The sequence below is a fragment of the Manis javanica genome, chromosome 18 (assembly GCF_040802235.1).
Source record: "Manis javanica isolate MJ-LG chromosome 18, MJ_LKY, whole genome shotgun sequence".
NCBI classification, from domain to species: domain Eukaryota; kingdom Metazoa; phylum Chordata; class Mammalia; order Pholidota; family Manidae; genus Manis; species Manis javanica.
Genome location: NC_133173.1, coordinates 17,981,360 through 18,001,691, shown reverse-complemented (window position 1 = coordinate 18,001,691; position 20,332 = coordinate 17,981,360). Strand labels below are relative to the sequence as shown.

The 20,332-nt window shown below is 39.1% G+C and overlaps 1 long non-coding RNA gene across 2 annotated transcripts in view; it reads right to left on the bottom strand.

The window, feature by feature from the left end:
• Positions 1–15,047: 15,047 nt before the first annotated feature.
• The window catches only part of LOC108402508 (uncharacterized), a 43,579-nt gene continuing 38,294 nt past the window's right edge, over positions 15,048–20,332 (bottom strand). For both annotated transcript variants that reach the window (XR_012127155.1, XR_001854461.3), the window contains exon 3: positions 15,048–19,999. This is a non-coding gene — a long non-coding RNA (uncharacterized lncRNA). The remainder of the gene's footprint in view (positions 20,000–20,332) is intronic.

The following is a 20,332-nucleotide window of genomic DNA, read 5'->3' as shown; positions in this document are numbered from 1 at the left end:
ACATTGCTGTTCAGTGAAGGCGTCTATGTCAAAGGTAGCAGAAAACAATAACCTGGGAGAAGATATTTGAAATGAGTAAAACTGAAATGAACAGTTATTGACATACAGAACAACCATGAGAGTATTTGCAGCTATGATGGAAATACTCCAGGCTAATGCCAGCCTCTCACCAAGGGTGGACACTGAGCCCTTGAAATGTGACAATTGTGCTTGGGCAGCTGAATTTTTGTTTCGATTTAACTGCAATTACTTGTAGTTTTAAAGCCACATGGGACTAGCAGCATCCCTATTGGGCAGCACAGATCTAGAATATACAAGCAACTCCTACAAATCAATAAAAGACAGATATTCAAAATATGAATAGGCAAAAAGAAAAAAACAGCTTCATCTTCACTTTTTATCTTACCTCTTCTCCATCCCATTTCTTTGCTTATCTTGTTGTAAGGATGTATTAATTTCTACAATGCACCCCAAACCTCTTTCTGGCAAATACATACCTAACAAGGGTCCCCTCTTGGCTGAGGCTGGCTCACTGGGCCTTTGAATTTCTGTGAGTCGAGCCGGCACTGGCCAGGGAGAAGCTGCACATTCTCCTACAACAGACACAGGCCCGGGCTTTATGAGGATTTGTTCACACAGGTTCCTCTTAAAGGAGAAATGAATTTATCAACTGCCTAATGAGACTTTAGTGACCGTAAACAAAAGGCTCAGGGATGTTTGCAGTTCCAAACAGGCTTTTAGGGGACGTGTTGTCTTCTTTTTGTTAGAGAATAAAATTTAACTCTTTGTGTAAAGTTTTTAGCCAAAGAGAAAACGGAAGAAATTGCAATTTATTACTTAGCTGAAGAGGAGCATTCATGCTGCTCTTGCCGTTGCCCCGGGTAGACCTCCGAGGAAGCCCAGTGCGGAAGAGCGGGTCAGAGGAGGAGAGCTGGTCACGAAGAGGATGGGGCGCTCCCCGGGAAGGAGGGGAGAATCAGGCCTCCGTGCCCGGAAGATGGCCTTGGAGCCGTACATGTGTGTGACTGCCATGTACACATCACTGAAGAGGGAGCACGGATAAGACAGATACTGTTTTGCCCAGAAAAGTGCTCTGAGGGAGGAACTGTTTGTTCCCAGGACTGAGCGACAGGAGCAGGTAGTTCACCACTCCGGAGGTATTCAGCTGAAAGATAGGAAACTGTCCTTTTTGCAGAACAAAAATGACCAACAAAAGGGGCGACTTCATGTGATTCAACCATACGGCTCTCCACCAGACATGGCCTCTGACCTCCTGGAGCAGTGAGAGGAGAGGTTGCCTGTTCACAGGATAGACGAGATTTTAGTCCACAAGGGGGCGAATGGAGAGGCAAGGATCGGAGCTGCAGTGCAGTCTGAAGAGGCCGTCAGCAACGCACAGCGAGGGGCCTTGTGCAGAGCGCCCTGAGGCAGCAGGAGCACTGGAAATGAATGAGTGAATGAACAGATACAGATAGATGATAGATTATAGATAGATAGATAGATAGATGATTGATAGATAGATGGTTAGATAGATAGATAGATAGATAGATAGATAGATAGATAGATAGATGATAGATAGATGATGGATGGATGGATAGATAGATAGATAGATAGATAGATAGATAGATAGATAGATAGATAGATGATGGATAGATGATGGATAGATGATGGATAGATAGATGATAGATAGATAGATAGGTAGATAGATAGATAGATAGATAGATAGATAGATAAATAGATGATAGATGATGGATAGATAGATAGATAGATAGATAGATAGATAGATAGATAGATGATAGATAGATGATGGATGGATGGATAGATAGATAGATAGATAGATAGATAGATAGATAGATAGATAGATAGATAGATGATGGATAGATGATGGATAGATGATGGATAGATAGATGATAGATAGATAGATAGGTAGATAGATAGATAGATAGATAGATAGATAGATAGATAGATAAATAGATGATAGATGATGGATAGATAGATAGATAGATAGATAGATAGATGATAGATGATGGATAGATAGATAGATAGATAGATGATAGATGATGGATAGATAGATAGATGATTGATAGATAGATGGTTAGATAGATAGATAGATAGATAGATAGATAGATAGATAGATAGATAGATGATAGATAGATAGATAGATAGATAGATAGATAGATAGATAGATAGATGATAGACAGACAGATAGGAGACAAGGAAGGCCCACAACAGATGCCCTTGCATCTTGACGATACATGCCACTGGTCTTCCAAGCACCAAGCCAAGCACTGAGGTTTAAGCCTATTTTTGTTGCGTTGATAAATCTGTAGAGTAAGCCAAGGCAGCTATGGGAGCATGCCCCAGAGGTTCCTGGCCTGAACACGCAGGTGGTGCTGCCCTGCTGGTGGTCATGAGCCCTCAGGGGTGAGGGGAAGCCTGTGGAAGGGGCCAGCTTAGACTCAAGTGTGGACTTAAGTGCAGGGAGATCCTATTCTGAACTTCGGTTTGATGGCTGTGAAATCTCTTCTGTTTTTTTACTTTACAATGAATAATAATGATTCATATTTTCTTTCATTAAAAATGCATCATAAAGAAATCTGTTTGGTTCTGAAACATCATTAAGTAGTTTAATAACTGCTTATGGTAAAACATGATTCAACTGTTTAAATGAGATGGCCTTTACAGAAAACTTCTGGAACAGTCATTGACTAAACTTCTCCCAAACAAGCCATCTGGCCACTTATTGATTTTTTTGTAACTGCAAGGATCTTTGGTTCAGAGATGATCATGGTGTCATTTAAAGCTCTGAGTCAGAGCTGGGTTCAAATCTGTTTCAATCTGTCAGAGAAGGGTGGTCTTGAGCAAGCCTCTTCACCTCCCTGGCCCTCAGTTTCCTAATCTGTACTATGGGTTGCTCTGAAAATTAAGGGAGCAAAATATACACAGCTGTTCTCTTCTCCTTGCCTAGGATCTTCATCCACTTTGCCCTCCCCTTGTTTTGTTGGTACAGAAGAGTGAGCAGTATGACGTGACCCCTGAGTGCAGGGGAAGAATTCAGCCTGGAACTGCAATCATAGGGCCATTCCTGGGGATGAATAACCATTTCTGATAGGATCTTCTAGAAGAGGAGTGAGGCAGTGAGGCTGAGGACAGGCATGAGGGGCTGCAGTCCCCCAGGCCTTCCCTTGCCCTGCAGCCCCTGAGGCCCAGCCAAAGATACACAGGGTGTTCTGCTCTCAGATCCCCACTTTCCTCCAGAGCCCAGCTGTGACACTAACTAGTGATCTTCATTTTCATGGCTTGAGCTCCCAGGCCCTGGAGACCATGGGGGTGGTTGGTGGTGAAAAGGAGTGAGTTTTGCCCCTCTCTCAAGGGCTCTTCAGAAATTCAAGAGGAGAATTACATTTCAGAATTATTTCAGAGCAGTGTGTTATTTTGTTTTCAGTTTTTTTTATTGTGGCAAAATACACAAAATTTGCCATCCTACCCATTTTTAAGTGTACATTTCAGTGGTATTAAATACATTCATAATGTGCAACCATTACTACCACCATGTCCAGAAGTCTTCCATCTTGCAAAACTAAAGCTCTGTTCTCACCAGACTCTAACTGCCTGATGTCCTCTTCTCCTGGCTCCTGGCAGCCACCATTCTAATTTTCCATCTCTATGAATTTGACTACCCTAAAGACCTCATGCAAGAGGGATGAGACAAGATTTGTGTTTTTGTGACTGGCTTACTTCACTCAGCACAATGTCCTTAAGGTTCATCCAAGTTGAATAGGTGTCAGAATCCCTTTCCTTTTTAGAGCTGACTAATAGTCCACTGTATGGAGGGACCACAGTTTTCAGAGCAGTGTTTTTAATGTGCTTGATCTTTCTTTGCCTGTAGGAGAAAAATTTCTTCTAAAAAATTAAAATTTTGCTCAGTTGTTTATGGTAACATTTTTAGATAAATGATTTTCTTTAGCATACAGTGTAAAATAATGTCAAAGTAATCATTGATGCTGAGATTCAATAATCCACTAATAATGTAGTAACTTTCCCTTCTGGTGTGTTATTTGCTGGGAGATAAAAATAGATACAGATTTCAACCTCAGAGCAAAGAGCCACTTATTGTATTTATTTAGTGTGTTATAATTAAAACTGTTGTGAACTCTGCAGCTTCATTTTGCAGAGGCTGAGAAAACCTTTTTTCAGTTTGGTTCAAGTAAATTCACACTTCCTGAATTCCGTTTTGTATTTTAGGATCTAAAAATGAACCTAGGATTAAAAAGAAAATGCAGCCACACCATTGTGGCATGCCTGGGCTCTTGTAGAAACAAAGGTAGTGTGCAGTGCCTATCATGTTCCCACATGACACATTCATAAACCCTGCTGAAGCTCTGTGACTAAATCTGAGACCAAGGATGTAATTGATCACACATACTTTTTTCCCAACCTGATTGAGGTCAGCTCCCTGACCCCATCACCAACTCTACTTTCACCTTCGGATTGCATTCTTTTTAGATTAATTGAACTATTACAAGAAAAAAGAAAGAAAACTTTCCAGTGAGAGGAGGTCACTGAGGGTATTCACTGTATTTGCCACCAGAGTTTTGGAGCTGGCAGGAGCTTCAGAGACTGTGGGAATGTTTGCCATTTGGGGTTCTCTAGCCTAACACTCCAACGTCCAACTTGGAGAATCTTCCATCAGCTGAGGGTCATCATATCCTTCTCTCCTGCCCCAGTATGGCCTGGAGGCTGGCATGTTGGTTCCTGGGACACTGAATCTTGAGCAAGTGATGAAGGGTCAGAGGTCAGAGGTCACACTGTCATGGCGGCGGCAGCCTTAGTGATTGCAGCCGTACCATCTTCCTTCCTGCCTCTTTCCTGCTTCCTGGCCTTGCAGAGCTTCCTGCTCTTGCTGCTCCAGAGGGCAGCTTGGGCCCTTAGTGTGTGTTCATGACTACAAACGCGAGGGCCAGATTGGCCTGGAGTTTGGAGAAAAGTCAGGAAAAGTAGCCTTGATATTGAAACAAACTTGGATGTGAGTCCAGTTCTGCCTCTTACAAGACATGTGGTCTTGGACAAGCACTTGCCCCCACGGTGTTTTCCTTTCCTCACTTGTACACTGGAGCATAGGCTCTGCCTTGCACAGTTACTCTCAGGTAGGACCTGAATGTGGAAGAAATTTTTAAACTGCAACATACTATACATCACAGAGATGATTTTACTGTTGTAAACCAAAAGCCTGCAAATCACACCAGACCTGGATTTGAAATGATTTCACATTTAAAATTAAAGCTTCCATATCACTGCTTCTTGACCTCAACCGTGGCTCCTAAAAGTGACATCACCCATCCATCCTATGCCTAGAAGGACAGCCGCAGAGCAAGCTTCAGGGCCGGCCTAAACCAGCGCCCCATTCCTCCAGTGCCAGGCCGAAACTGTCTGCCTCACCTTCACTTCTCTACAGTGATTCCAGAGGAAATGAAAAAGATCCCCTCCCACAGTTCTCTCAAAAGAAAAAGCTCTTTCTGAAAGGGCCTAGCAAATTTCTAAGCTTGCTTGTTGGCCTGAATTGGGCATCCTGCCCATTTCTGAACGAACCCAGGGTAAGAAGAAGGGGTCACCCTTTCACCAAACACTTCCCAGGTCGGGGCTTGGGATCCACCTCCCCCTAAGGCACATGAGGTGGGTGGAAGAATCTGGATGAAGGTACAGAACAGGATGGCTAGTATGTTGCCATTTCTTTTTAAAAAGGAAAGAAAAAGAAAACAATATTTCTTTGTATATGCATAAAATATGTTTGGAAGGATAAATAAGAAACTGTCCATGGGAAGGACCCAGGTGCCTGAAGACAGAGATGAGACTTTCTACATTCATTTATACATTTCAAATTTTGAACCATACAAATATATTGCTGATTCAAAAAATTAATGAATTAAAATGTAAAAATAAATACAGACTTTCAGAAGCATGAAAGTATGATGGGACATTAGCACTCCAAATCTGGACTTTTTCAAGGATTTTGCTCCAGATTAAGTTGATGCTATGCTTACTTATTCCAAGGGCCCAGTGGAAAACTATTGGGTCAAATAATCACACACACACACACACACACACACACACACACACACACACACACAGCCCAAACATTACTGTTCAGAGGTCGTACAGTTGAATTCATACTTAGGAAGAGAAACCTTTCACTAACTGGTTCATAATCTGAACTACAGATTATGATGGAAAGAATCTGATGGAGAGCCTCTGATGAAAGTTATTTTCATGATTATGCAGAGGGTGGCAGGCCCCCTTCTACTCCCAGCCTCTAATGCACTGGTCCTCAACCAAGGGTGATTTCATCCCCCACAAAGGGACCTTTGACAATGTCTGGAAACATATTTGATTGTCAGAACTTAGAAATGCTCCTGGTATTTAGTGGATAAAGGACAAGGAAGCTACTACACATCCTATGATGGACAGAACAACCCCCCCCACACACACAGAAAAAGAATTATCCCTCCCTCCCAAAATGTCAGTGGTGCCATTGTTGAGAAACCCCGCTCTAAGGCAGAAAGTACAAGAAAAGAGCCTAAGACTGAAGGTTTCCATGGCCACCATTTAATAAAATACCTGTCTTTGGAACTGTCACTTGTCTTACTCCCAGCTAAGAATTCTTACTAGAATTCTAACACAAGAAATGAAGCAATGTGGAAAGTTGTGGTATCCTGAAACAAGTGATGCCCCAGGATTTAATGGAATGGGACATTGATCTCCCAGTCAAAAGAAGGTTTGCTTCATTCACTTGAATGAAACGTGGTGGCACATTAAGCTACAGACCATGCTTTACTTAAGCAGCATGCTACTGAGGAGCAGTTAGATTGTTTTCTTCAGATGAATGCTGCAATGATTGATACCTATGTAATAATAGGCATTCTTCTACTGTGTATAAATATAAATAATCTTCACAACTGTTCTGTAAGTATATTATTGTCTCTCCCTTACAGATGAGGCCCTGGTAGGTAAAGGACTGTGCCACAGTCACATGGCAAGGAAGTTGCCAAGGTGTCCTCTGACCCCTGGCAGTGTGGTTCCAGTGTCTGAGTGCCCACCCACAGTGCTGTCCTGCCCCGTACACTCAAACCATCACACACCTCCACATGCTCATGCAAGGACTATAAATCACCTTGCAAGGACTATATAAATCACCAGGAGATATTGCAAAATTGTCCTCCAAAAAGATTATCCCAATGTATTTCCTAATGAATAATACATGGGATAATTGTTTTCCTAACATTCACTGACACCTGGTATAATGAATTTTTTAAATATTGTAGTCAGCCATTATTATTTCTATTTTTCGTCTCCTACTTCAGGATGAGATTATGTACCTTTTCATGTGTTTATATTTGCTCTTTTATTTATTTTTCTGTGAGATGCTTACCAATTTTTCTATTAGATTGTGTATGCTCTTCTTTCAGACTTACAACAGTTCTTTGTTTACTAGCAACGCTTACCATTATTCATCATGAATCACAAATATTTTGCCTAAATGTGTCTTTTGTAAATTTTATTGTACTTTTCTGTTTCTGTGCAAAGAGCTTGATTTTTATGTCCTTAGATTTATCAATCTTTTCCTACTTGGCTTCTTGAGTCTAATGTCATCTCTAGAAGGCTTTTCCCAATAAAAATCATAAAAAATATTTAGCCCTGTTTCCTTCTTATGGATTCTCACTATAGAACTCTCATCTTTAATCCATCTGAAATTAGTACATTAAACTTGCATGTGCTTGTATATCTTAACATGGTAAGAATCACGAGCAGATCACATATACTCTTAGCTTAGCATTATGCAGATTTCAGCTGAGGTCACTGTTTTTGAGATTTATCAAAAAATTGAGTCAAATCTCCATTGCACACCCGAAGGGGAGGAAGCCCAAAACTCTTTCCAAGATTTCTATGGGCCCCAGAGGGCTAGTCTTGATTCTCTGCTCTGACTGAATTCTTGATCTCTCTTGTGCCCTCTGTCCCTCACCATATTCTGTTCTCTGCTCCATCAGCCACACAAGGAACTCAGTTCACTCTTTCTTTTGGTTTCCCCCAAAGCCCGTCACACAAAGTAGACCTTTATATAGCTTCTCTGCTGCAACACCAACTATAAACTGATCATTAGACATGCCTGTTCTTAAAGGGCTTCAGTTAGCTCAACAGATGGTAATTTCTCACTGGAAAATTTCTCCAAGAGTCTTAGGATTCTACTCACTTTTTTCCAACCACAAACACCTATTCTGCTTCCCTCCTCTTTTTCCCCATTTCCAACTTCTGTTTAGTTTTATGCTAAGTAGCATCACTATTACTCTGTCAGACATCCAAGATAAACCACTCCTTCAGAGCTTTGCCTTCCAATGAAAGTATTTTTAAAAATACAGAGTCCATTCCATCATTAAAAACAATGGTACTATCTATTAAAATAATAAATCATTCTTTCTGCTACACTAACGTTTGAAAGTCTTCAGCAATGCAAATAGAATTTTTCAAATGGCTTTCTAGAATTGATTAAAATTATCGTAAGGCTTTCATTCTTCATTATTAATAAATGGAGTTCCTAAGTTAAAGGATTCTTTCATTCTTAAATCAAGCCTTTCTCGGTCATATTGTGTGTTTCTTGTAATGCATTTTCTTTAAGTATATGTTGGAGACTTGTAACTAAATCCTAAGTAAGATCTAACAATAGGGATGCTTTGTGTGTGTGCGTGTGTGTGTGAGAGCTCCCTGAGTTTGGTTTTAGAAACCCAATACAGCAACAGGGGAATAAATTAGGAAAGTTGCCTTCTGTCTCTGAGCTTTAGAGCAGTTTAAATTGAATCATTTATTCATTTAATTATTCCATGGTATTGGAATCATCTTTTCCTAGAATAACATTACTAATATCAGACAAAGTAGACTACAGAACAAGGAAAATTACCAGAGACTAAGGAAAAAAAAACCCCTTACTTATAGGGGAACAAAGATAAGAATTACCTCTAACTTCTCTTCAGGAACCAGGAAAGCAAGAATAGAGTGAAATATTTAAACGATAGAAGGAAAAACTACCACTTCCATATCCAGTGAAATTCTTCAAAAGTGAACAAGAGATAAAGACTTTCTTAGACAGAAGAGACATGTCTTACAAGAAATGTTTAAAAAACATCTTCAGAAATAAGGAAATTGGTATAGGTCAGAAAGTCAGATCTAGGTAAAGAAAGGAAGCACATTGGAGAAGAATAGACAAGGGTAAAATAAAACCTTTTATTTTTCTTATCCTAATTGACATAACAGATAACAGTTTGTACAAAATAATGATAGCAACAATATATTAGATGGTTAGAGCTTACGGATAAGTGAAGTGAATGGCAGCAGTGTTACAAGGGATGGGGGGAGCCGCTGGAACCACTCTGTTACATGGTATCTGCACCACCCTTGAAGTAGAGTAGTATTATTTGAAAGCAGACTTAGATTAGTTGTAAATATGGATGGCAAGCTCTAGGATGACCCCAAAAAATGTTTTTGAAGAAGCATAATTGACACACTAAGAAAGGAGAGAAAATGGAGTTGTATAAAATGCTCAGTTAAACCAGTAAAGGCAGAAAATGAGTGAAATACAAAAAAAAAAAACCAAGGACAATGAATAGAAAAGTTTACAAGTATGGTAGATAGTAATCCAACTATGTCAATAATCACTTTAAATGTGAATGATCTAGATATAACAATTAAAGGACAGAGTAGCAGAGTAGATTTTCAAAAGAAGACTCAACTATATGTTGCTTGTAAGAAATCCCTTTTAAATATACAGATACAGATTGATTAAAAGTAAAGGGATGAATCAAAAAAATCTCTAAATCCACATGCAAAAAGAATGAAGGAGAACCCTTAACCATATACAAAAATTAACTTAAAATGGATCAAAGACCTAAATATAATACCTAAAGCTATAAAACTCTTAAAAGAAAACACAGGAGAAAAGCTTCATGACATAGGATTTGACAAAGATTTCTTGGATATGCCACCAAAACTATAAGAAACAAAAGAAAAAGTAGATATATTGGACTGCACTAAAATTAAAAACTTTTGTGCATCAAATGACACTATCAGGAGACTGAAAAGACAACACACAGAATGGGAGAACATACCTGCAAACTACATATCTGATAAAAGAATAATATCCAGGATATATCAAGAACTCCAATAACTCAACAACAACCCAACTTAAAAATAGGCAAAGGATTTGAATGGACAAGTCTCCAAAGATATAAATATGGCCTATAAGCACATGAAAAGATGCTCAGCATCATGACTCATTGAGGGAAAGCAAATCAAAACCACAGTGAGATACCATTTCACACCCATTAGGATGGCTATTATATTAAAAAGAGGGAAAAAAAAAGGAAAAGGTATGGAAAAATTGGAACCCTTGTGCATTGATGATAGGAATGTTAAATGGTGAAGCCACTATGGAAAACAGTATGGCAGTTCCTCACAAAGTTCAACATGGAATTACCATTTGATCAGCAACCCTACTTTCAGGTATTTATTCTAAAGAATTGAAAGCAGGAACTCAAACAGCTAACTGTATACCACTGGTCAAAGCAGCATTACTCATAGTAGCCAAAAGACGGAAACAACTCAGATGTCTATCAATAGATGGATTTTTTGAACTGTGGTATATACATAGAATGGAATATTATTCAGCCTTAAAAAGGAATGAAATTCTGATACACACTGTAACAGGGAAAATATTATCCTAAGTGAAATACGCCAGACACAAGAGGACAAATATTGAGTGTCTCCACTTACATGAGTGTCTTAGCCAGCTCTGGCTGCTAAATACCACAAACTGGGGGGCTTACAAACAACATAAATGTATTTCTCACAGTTCTGGAAGCTTGAAGTCTAAGATCAGGGTGCCAGCATGGTCTGGTTCTGACAAGGACCATCTTCCAGGTGGTAGATGGCTGACTTCCTATTGCACCTGCACATGGTGGAAAGTTTGCTTACTCTCTCATGATTCTTATAAGGACACTAATCTCATTCATATGGGCTCCAGTTTTATGGCCTCGTCTAAGTCTGATGACCTTCCAAAGGCCCCACCCCCTGCTACCATCACATCTGGTGAAGGAGGGTAGGGTCTCAACAAATGAATTCTGAGGGGGTATAAACACTGAGTCCATACCATTGAGGCACCTGGAATAGGCAGATTACTAGGAGGGAATAATGGGGGGTTATTGTTTAATGGGTGCAGACTTTCTGTGAGGGATGTTTCTGTGACAAACATGTTCTGAAAACAGATATACAAATGGTTGCCCTCTGTGAATGTGTCTAATGGCACTGAACTGTACACTTAAAAATGGTTAAAATGGTAAGTTTTAGGTCTTGTATATTTTGCCATAATAAAAAAAGTCAAAGATAGTAAAGAAATGGGGAAAACATACTATGCTAATACTAAGAAAGTTGGAATAGCTACATTAATTTCAGGCAGAGTGGACTTCAGAGCAAGGAAAATTTTCAGGGATTAAAAAGGGGTATTACATAATGGTAAACTCTTCAAGAAGACATAACAATCCTTAATATCAATGCATCTAACAACAGAGCATCAAAATATGTGAGGAGTGACAAAAGATTGCAGAAATGGGTATACTACTATGAAGCTAAGCCACCAAACAAGTCTTGACAAATTCAAGGAGATTGAAATTATACCAACTATCTTTTCCAGTCATAATGGAATGAAACTAGAAATCAATAGTACAGGAAAAACTGGAAAATCCACAATATGTGGAAATTAAACAACACCCTCTTAAACAACCAATGGGTTAAAGGAGATATCACAAGGGAGATTAGAAACGATCTTGAGACATGTGAAAATGAAAATAAAACGTAACAAAACTTATGGATGCAGTAAAATCAGTGCCAAGAAGCATAGCTGTAAATGTCTACATTAAAAAAGAAAGATCTCAAATAAAAAAACTAGCTTTACACCTAAAGAAACAGAAAAAGAAGGGCAAACTAAACCCAAAGCTAGCAATAGGAAAGATTAGAATGAGGTAAACAAAATGGAGACTAGAAAACAATAGAAAAAAAAATCAATGAAACTAAGAGTTGGTTTTTTGAAAAGATAAAAAAATTGGCAAGCTCTTAGTTAGACTAAGAAAAAAAGAGAAAAAGCTCAAAACACTAAAATCAGAAATTAAAGAAGGGATATTACACCTTGATGCCTAGAAATTAAGGAGACTATAAGAAAAAGCTATTACAAATTATTTATACCAACAAACTGGCTAATCTAGAAGAAATGGATAAATTCTACATAATGCTTATGTACAGAATACTTAATGGTGAGAAACTAGATGCTTTCCCCTAAAAGAGGAAGCAAAACAAAACCATCCCATTTTACCACTCCTATTCAACATCACACTGGAAGTCCTAGCTAATGCAATAGGCTAAGAAAGAGAAATAAAGGTATACAAATTGGAAAGAAAGAAATAAAACTCTTTGTTTACAGATGACATGATCATCTATACAGAAGAATCTCAATGAATTAACAACAAAAAAGCTTCTGGAACTAAAAATTGATCATAGGAAGGTGGTAGTACACAAGGTTAACATATGACTTGAGTCAATGGTTCTCCTATACATCAGGAATGAACAATCAGAATTTTTTAATTGATACATAATTGACATATAACATTATGTTTGTTTCAGGTATACAACACAGTGATTCAATATTTGTATATATAGCAAAATGATCACCAAAATAAGTTGCTAACAATCATCACGACACAAGTTTTTTTCTTGTGATGAGAACCTTTAAGATTTACTGTCTTAGCAACTTACAAATATACAAATAAAAAATTTTTTAAGGTAAAAAGAACCAAACCTAAATGTACAATATGGTATTAACTATAGTCACCATGCTCTACATTATATACCTATTACTTATTTGTTTTATAACTGGAAGTTTGTACCTTTTGACCACTTTCACTTATTTTGCTTACCCAGAACCCCACCCCTTTGACAGCCATCAATGTTTACCACCATTGGTTCTTTGTATCTATAAGTTTGACTTCGGGCTTTTTGTTTTTGTTTTTATTTTTGTTTCCACATGTAAGTGAAATCATATGGTATTTGTCTTTGTCTGACTTATTTCACTTAGCATAATGCCCTTGAGTTCCACCCATACTGCTGCAAATAGCAAGACTTTCTTCTTTTTTTTAAAGCTACATAATATCCCATTATATATGCCACAGTTTCATTATCCATTCATCTGTCAATGGACATTTAAGTTGTTTCCATGTCTTGGCTATTACAAATAATGCTGCAATGAAAAGTGCATAGATCTTTTCAAGTTATGTGTTTTTTTTCTTTGGATAAATACCCAGAAGTGGAATTGCTAAAACATACCATAGTTGTTTCATTTTTAATTTTTAAAGGAATCTCCATACTGTTTCCCATGGTGGCTGCACCTATTCACATTCCCACCAACAGTATGCAAGGGTTCTCTTTTCTCTACATTCTTGCCAACACTTGTTATCTCTAGTCTTTTTGAAAATAGCCATTCTAATACATTTAAGATGATACCTCATTGTGGTTTTGTTATACATTTCCCTGATGATTCGTGATGTTGAGCACCTTTCCATGTACTCACCAGCCATCTGTGAACAATTAGAATGTGAAATTGCAAACACAACACTATTTACATTGTCACAAAAAATTGATATACTTAGATTAAATCTAATATGTAAAAGATCTATAGGAGGAAAACTATGCTGGAGAGGGCATGGAACCACAAGGACTCATTCATTGCTGATTGCAGTGCAAAACAGTACAGCCACTCTGGAAGACAGTTGGGCAGTTTCTTACAAAGCTAAACATACTCTCGTATGATTCATCAATCATGCTCCTGGGATTTACTTGAATGAGTTGAAAATCTTAATGAATACGAAAATCTGCAGTCAAATGTTTATAACAGCTTTATTCATAATTGCCAAAACTTGGAAGCAACCAACATCTCCCTTAATGGGTGAGTGGAAAAGTAAGCTGTGGTACATCCATCTGATGAATATTATTCAGCATTAAAAAGAAATAAACTCTTAAAGCCACAGAAAGACATGGAGGGAACTTATATGGGTTTTATTAAGTGAAAGAAGGCATTCTAAAAAAAAAAAAAGAAGGCTATATAATGTCTGATTCCAACTACATGACATTCTGTAAAAGGCAAAATTAGAGAGACAATAAAAAGATGAGTGGTTGGAGTAGGTTAAGGGGGAGGAGGAGAGAAATTAATCAGTGGTGCACAGGACATTTTTCAGGGAGATGAAAACATTCTATATGATACTGTAGTGGTGCATATGTGCATTATGCACTTGTCAAAATACATAGAACATACAAAGAGTGAACTCTAATGTACACTATGAACTTTAGTTTTTAAAAAATGTTAAGTCCCTCTTTGCATTTAATAATTTTTTGGCCTCCCTAACTCTCTTACATTACTGTTTGCATGATAGATCTTTTCCCATCCTTTTACTTTCAACATCTTTGAATCAGAAGTGTATCTTTTTGCCACAATCCAAAAGACAAACAACAACAAATGTTGGCGAAGTTGTGGAGAAAGGGGAATGCCCCTACACTGCTGGTGGGAATGTAAACTAGTTCAACCATTGTGGAAAGCAGTTTGGAGGTTCCTCAAAAAGCTCAAAATAGAAATACCATTTGACCCAGGAATTCCACTTCTAGGAATTTACCCTAAGAATGCAGGAGCCCAGTTTCAAAAAGACATATGCACCCCTATGTTTATCGCAGCACTATTTACAATAGCCAAGAAATGGAAGCAACCTAAGTGTCCATCAGTAGATGAATGGTTAAAGAAGATGTGGTACATATACACAATGGAATATTATTCAGCCATAAGAAGAAAACAAATCCTACCATTTGCAACAACATGGATGGAGCTAGAGGGTATTATACTCAGTGAAATAAGCTGGGCACAGTAAGACAAATATCAAATGATTTCACTCATCTGTGGAGTATAAAAACAAACAAAAAACTGAAGAAGTAAAACAGCAGCAGACTCACAGAACCCCAGAATGGACTAACAGTTACCAAAGGGAAAGGGACTGGGGAGGATGGGTGGGAAGGGAAGGATAAAGAGGGGGGAAGAAAGGGGGCATTACGATTAGCATGTATAATGTGGGGTGGGGGTCCGGGGAGGGCTGTGCAGCACAGAGAAGACAAGTAGTGATTCTACAGCATCTTATTACGCTGATGGACAGTGACTATAATGGGGTTTGTCAGGGGGACTTGGTGCTGGGGGGAGTCTAGTAAACATAATGTTCCTCATGTAATTGTAGATTAAGTATACCAAAAAAAAAATCCATGAATGCTGTGAATCTACTCTCATTATCACTATGATTGTTACACATAAAGTCATTCCTTAATTGTTCCTGACCTAAAATTTTGAGCTCCTACTGTTCCATTTCAAGATGTGTATAAATAGTATTAAAAATGCTTCCCAAATATATCCTTAGAAAAAGGAAAACATTAAAGTTACATATAATTTTTTAAAAACTGTATCTTTTATTGACAGTTGGATCTTGGTTTTCAAATCCAGTCTAATATTTTTTTTACTGGAGTGCTTAATACATTCACATTTATTACTTTTATTTACTTGGAACTCTCTCTGCCATTTGGATATTTGTTCTCAATACGTCCCTGTATGTTCTGTTCCTCTCTTCCTCCTCTACTGCCTTCTTTTGTAGTAAGTAGATATTTTCTAATGCATCATTTTTATTCTTTTGTTGATTTTTCTGTTTTTATTTTTGTTATCTTCTTAGTAGTTCTTTAAGTCTGAAGCATTTATGGGGGCAAAATTGGCATCAGGAGACCAGTGAGAGTTATCACGTAGATGCAGACTGCCCGTGCTCTCTCCTGCCTGCCAGAGCCCCTGGCTTCCGGAAGCCTATCTGCTCTGGCCTTCCTCTCCAGGGATTGATTTTTACCTTGAGGTCCCAATTCGGTCTGTTGCCCTGGCCCCTGACTTCAATCAGAACTTTTGACCTTGGCTTCTTTTCCAAACACTGACTGATCCCAAGGCTTTCTGATCTTTGAGCAGCCCTATTCATCTGCCAGAAGTCAATGAGTAAGCTTTTCTAGGTGTTCAAAGCAGGAATCTGAATCAGATGATCTTGAAAGTTTCTTTCGAACTATTGTTCCACAATAGCCTTAAAATAGCACCGGAAACATTTCTCAGCTTCTCCTGCTCCCATGCATGGTCTCATTAAATCTCTACAAAGGATCAGTTGTGTGCTTTAAATGCCTTTAGTATTATTGAAATTGTAACCCTTTTATGATATGATTATTTATGGTTAGATATTTGTCTTATTAGACTGCAGAATATCTTAAATATGTTTTCTGATAGATCTAGGGCAGCAAATCCCTTCTGGATATTTTTCTCTGAAATTACGGTGAAAGAAGTAAACAGCTGTCAGGAGTAGGAAAACTAAACCATTAGATTGCTGACTCAGTGCCCCGGAAGTTACTGTATGTCCTAGAATGCAAGTCACACGCCCTGACATTCAAGCACTCATTTTCTTTTTTGAGGACTGACATAAATTAGTTGTGGAGGTTGAAAAGAAAATGGAGAATTACTGGAAAATACAAATTTATGTACAAGTAACAACAAGCATTCTAGTTGTATAGGCATATTCAAACATAAAGGTAATACTCTAAATATGATTAATACCTCATTTATGATTTGGAAAGCCTATTCTTATCAATGGTTCTCTTTATCCATTATAGCTCCTGGATTGCATATTTCACTGTTGCTTGGTCTCCTTTTCCCCCACAAGACCTTATGAAACAGTTATAATGAAAACAACATTTTACAAATATAAAACCAATGTTTTTTATCCTTAAGCCATATTTCATTCCAATATCACTCATCTCAACATAGAGCCAAGAAAGAGGCTTACTGGGCAGAGAGCCTCTATGGCAAGATGCTAGACCTGAAATTCAGGCTGTGTGGATTTGGTCTGTTCCTTTACTTGCCATTTAAATGGCCTAGACCTGACTTGCAGCTTAAACCACCTCCTAAATTGAAAAGAGAATAGAGTTTTTCCATTTGTCTCTTCTGGACATGGGATTTGCTTTAGTCTGGTAGAAAGCAGCTCTCATAGAGATGTTAAAGGAAACTTTATTTCTCCCCCTGGAAGGATGCAGGTGGATGAAGAGCAAGAAGGGTCTGGCCAGGTGGTCAGCCTGATGCAGGTGCTGAGCATCCCTCATGAAGTTCCAGCAGGAAGAGGTACAGAATGCATGGGCTTTCCAAGAAGCTGCTAAGTGGGGTCCCCTGAGCCAACATAGGGGATCCAGGCCTACTTAAGAGCAGCGAGCAGAGTGGTCAGCCAGAGTTTTCCAATCCCCACCAGCATGGTCCTGAGCTGAGAACCACTGGGCTGGCCCTAAGTCTGTGGGGGGTGAGGACAGGCTGCAGAGAGTCCAGAGGGGTTGCATGGAGGACTAAGGACTGTGGGCTTTTATATGGGTCTCAGCCAGTGAGATGGAAAAGAAGCTTGGGGGAGAAAAATCAGGAGTCATGATTCATAGGGTTGGTTCCTGAACCTTGAGGTCCACCATGAATCCACTATTCCTCGGTCTCAGCTCAGAAGCCTGCAGGGAGCCCAGCATCCAGGCAGCCAAGGAAATCACTGGGACCCAGAGGAAGACCACTGTGCCCAAGGCAGATGGGAACTGGGCAGTGGCAGGGACTGCTTAAAGAATTGTGTGCATCTAAGATTTAAACCAGATGGGCCATCGTGTTGGGTTCTGTTGGTTTGTTTGCTTTGCTTTCTTGCTGGTAATAGAAGTACTTGAGGAAGGCAAGATATTATGTAAACAAAATAAGAAATGACGTTTTCTCTGCACATTCAAATTGTGAGAAGCATCAGTGCAGGTAGGTTACAGGTTGATAGGAAGTGTACACGCCCATGTGCACATTCACACACACTCGCTGTAGCAGAGGTACAGAACTTAACAGAAGAGAGCATCAAAGGAGAACAAAGTAGACACAATCTCCTCTGCCTGGCTTTCTTCTGCCCACAGTTCCTTCCAGGGCTCCCAGTTGCCGGTGACCCTCTTCCTGCAAGAGGAATTATGCCAAATTCTTGCTAACTCTTCTAAAGCACTGTTTCAGAAGAACTTCCAAGAACCATTTTAAGGGAACATTCACCAACATAGAGAGCTCGTAGTTCCAGAAACAAATGCAACATCAGGTCAGACAACTCTCATCTGGAGAAAGAAAGCATTTTTGTGCCTGGTGGTCCTGAACAATTGCCCCGCTTTCCAGCACTCCAGGAAGTGTTAGGGAAATGTTCAGCCCCTCCAGAATTAACATTCTCTTATGTACAGATGATTATGAGTGTTATGTATGCATTACTTTACTTATAAAATAAATTTTTAAAAATCAGATTAATGTTGTACCTGTCTTAGAGTTGCTGGAATGTAGCAACCAATAATCGTGTCTCCTTCAGGGCACTGCACTGTGCTAAGGATAGACCTGGAGGCTTGGCATGAAACTGCTTCCCTGGGGAGCTGGAGACTTTTCCCATCTTCCTAACAGTCCCCAAGACTAAGCCAGGATGAGCAAATCTTTCCCAGGCAGAATCACAGTGACCCTGTCAAACCCTTTCAGGAGTTTCCCAACTCTCAAACTTAATATGGAAGTTCAAGTACAATATTTTCCTTATGTTGTATTGAATATTCTTATCACAATATCTATTGTACCATCTTTTTTTTTAAACTAGTCTCTGAACTAATAGTTGTGAAGGCCGCTTTTCTACCACACCAAGTTCTTTTGGGTTTTCTTATTTTCATGAGTCTCTTGCTGCACCATTCTTTTCTAACACTACCCTTTATCACTCCTTTATTTCCCTGTTTTATTTCTCACCTCAACTGAGTTACCACAAGATCTCTAATATGCTCATTGTAACATTTGATACTAAATGGGATCAGAGATCAGAATCTGTTTGACCTCAGGAAAGCTTTCTGTGGCTGGCAAATCTAAGACTGTGGGGCTCTCCTTTTATGGAAGGAGAATGCGGTGGAGTTTGCTAACCCCAGAAGCCTTGAAATTGCTTATGTTTGCACCGTTTTGGGAGTAAGATGAGTGCCATCAGAGCACTGCAGAGTATCACCTCAAAGGGGACATTTGAAACTTCCTTCTCTGATTTTTTCATTGAGACTGTTGATAAATCCAGACTTTAGAAAAAAGACTTTCTGAAGTCTTTCCTGTTGAGCTCATCCTCTGCTGAGCAAATGGCCATGACTGTCAAGCTTTGGTACCACACATGGTGCACTAGACAGAAGGGCCTCTCTTCCCACTGGAAAATTCCAAAGGCAGCCAAAATTCTAAAATGATGAACTAACACACATGGATAGTTCCCATGATATAGTTCCAGACTATAAATTCAAAAAGACATTCAAAGAAATTCAAAAGGATGTTTCAAACATTGACTGAGGCTTTGGGTTTGGGGCAACATGTGTCTCCACTGGTGTCAGTCAGGTATCTTCAAGGGGGCTCTCTTGGTATTCTGGATGGGACACTGCTTTGCTTAGAACTCTCCCACACATTTTCAGAAATCAAGCATCCTGGGCCTCCAGGCACCAAAGAGCAGTAGGGTTGCAGTGTTATCATGGCAACCAATACCTTCTGTACACATCTGAATGCCCCGACAGAGAGAGTACTTCCTCCAGGTGAGATCCACCTGTTCTAGCTGGGAAGTATGAATGAATGATTGCAGAGCACGTTGTTTAGTCAGAATTTCATGTTTGTAATCAGTTCTTTAGGTCAAAAGCTGCATTTTTACACTTTCAGTGAATTAGTAGAAGTAGTAGGTCCAACTGGAATCATGCTAGTCTGCATTTTGTTAGCCCTCAGTTGATTGGAGCCTCTCCACATGGAGTGTGGTCCTCAGACCAGCATCACCAATATCACCTGAAAATTGGGTAGAAATACAAAATCTGCTGAATAAAAACTTCCTAATCCAAATGCACATTTGAGACACAGTGCTTCAGAGAAAAGCCTGGACAATCTTATAAAAGCTTCTTATAGTTAGACTTTCCCTTTTAATGGCACAAATGATTTAGATCCTAACCCCCAATGGTATTAACCCTCCGTTTTGTACTTTCCCATTGTAATGAAAGTAGAAACTTTTCCTCCAAGGAACCATCATATTCTTCCCCAACTTGGATTCCAGCAACATCCACCAAACTATTTTCTAATTATGAGAAAACCAGAGTATCAATGATCTTAATTATTCTTATTTCA